The sequence below is a fragment of the Lathyrus oleraceus genome, chromosome 2 (genome assembly GCF_024323335.1).
Source record: "Lathyrus oleraceus cultivar Zhongwan6 chromosome 2, CAAS_Psat_ZW6_1.0, whole genome shotgun sequence".
NCBI classification, from domain to species: Eukaryota; Viridiplantae; Streptophyta; class Magnoliopsida; order Fabales; family Fabaceae; genus Lathyrus; species Lathyrus oleraceus.
The window spans coordinates 216,119,139-216,121,132 of NC_066580.1; positions in this window are offsets into that span (position 1 = coordinate 216,119,139).

The window sequence follows — 1,994 nt, forward strand, 5'->3', positions numbered from 1 at the left end:
CAGCGAGGTTGAGAGGTTTTGCTACTGGAATGCTCGCTGGGGACTCGCTAGAGCCTCACCTAGCGAGTGAGTGTTGGCTGCGCTTTTCACCAAAACTGAACGAACTCGCTACCACCTTCGCTAGCAGCTCGCCTAGCGAATTTATTGACATTTTACTGGAGCTTTTCGCTGGGCGCTCGCCTAGCGAGTGCTTCGCCACAGCCCTCGCCTAGCGAGCAGGCTGATGAATGCTTGTTTTCTTTGGTTCCTTTGCCAACTTTCTTGTGTCTTCATTTTCAATTATTTCATGCCTTCTTCCTGCACAATAACACACAAATCAAAGGCACCAAGATCGTTTATCAATGTAATGCATTTCATCTAAAACAAAGGTGGTTTTGACAATTTAGCAAGGAAATAGAGTGAAAGATACCCTTAATTGATAGCTCAAATAAGCACTTTTGGGTATCTAACAATTCTCCCCAACTAGATTCTTGCTTGTCCTCAAGCAAAGTATGCCTCTTGAATGACAAGAGGATTTGCATTAAGAAAAAGGTTTCTCCGAAGTTGGATAAAACGGCTCAAACACAAGCGAATCAGCATATACAGGTGTCCAACGGTTCGAATAAAATAATACACAAGAACTAAAACTTAATAGCTTATGCGAAATATTTATCTATCTACAACAATATTATTCTGAATGAATCACCCTATCGCTCCTCTTCGAATAAGGAATGAAGAATTTACGCGTTTGCAACCGCGGGAATAATCTCACTCTCTAACAAACAATGAAGAAATCAAATAGATTCATACAATGTCTAACAATCATAAATGGTAATGTGGAAGCATAAAGATCACTAAGGGCTTTTCGGTTGAAGCTTGGTTAGGTTAACAAACAAGGGTCATTTCTAAGGCCATTGAAACGAAAGTGCCGATGCAAAAGAGACATTCACAGTATATTATTCACACATCTCGACTTTGTTTCATTTGTTTCTTATTTGAAACCTTCACAACTCATATTCCACAACTCAATTTTTATTTTTCACTATTTTTCTTCCAAGCAAGCATTCATTTTCATTCTTTCTATTTTTGTTCTTTTCTTTCACATCATATTTACAAAACAGATTTTCTTTTCTATATTTTTATTTTCAATGCTTGCTCGGTTTTTTCTTTTATTTTTTTCAAGAGTTGTGGTACTTACCGATTCTCCCCAACTTATTTCTTACTCACCCTAAGTGAATGCTCTTAACTTTTTACGGCAAAAGAACAATAATCAAGATTTTCCGGGTTGTAAAAAAAAAAGAATTTTGAAATCTCGCTTTATTTCAAGCAGAGATTCAACTGTTTAAGCTCAAAGGGGTTAACGAATACTCTCTCTGCTCACAGGTAAGTTGTTTTTGGATGTAGTTGTGCTCGATAGAAAACAAGTGCCTTGATCATTTCTAATTACTTCCACATATTCAAAATAATAAAAGACAAAGCATGAATCAAATGAATCAACAAAACTTATTAGAATCCAGCATTTAAGTGTACAATGGAGGTTTCCTCACAATTTATGGTTTTAAGTCCTAGATGAAACATTCATTCAATTATGTTGCAAAAAGACAATATTCAATTTACCAAAAAGAGTAAAGTTCTTAATGCATTCTAAAATTCTAGCCGGAGGTAACCATGTACCTTAGCCTCATTCACTTGTTTATTCTTATCATTGCCATCCAAGCTCGGATGCACCTTCATTGGGTACTTCTTTGAGGAGCAACCAATCTAGAAGGTTTGCCACTCAATCAACCAAAAATTTATTAAACAAACAAAATTAAAAACATAAATAAATAACATTACTGAAAATTTAAATTAGTTCATGGGGGACAGAACACCCCAAAAGTACAAAACCAAAGTCAAAGTACAGAATCCGAAAATACAATAGAAATAAACATAAAAACTGAAAAATACAATAACTTAACCCTCTAAGGGCTCAGAATCCTCCTCGCTACCGGCCTCAGAACCGGTAGCCTCATCAT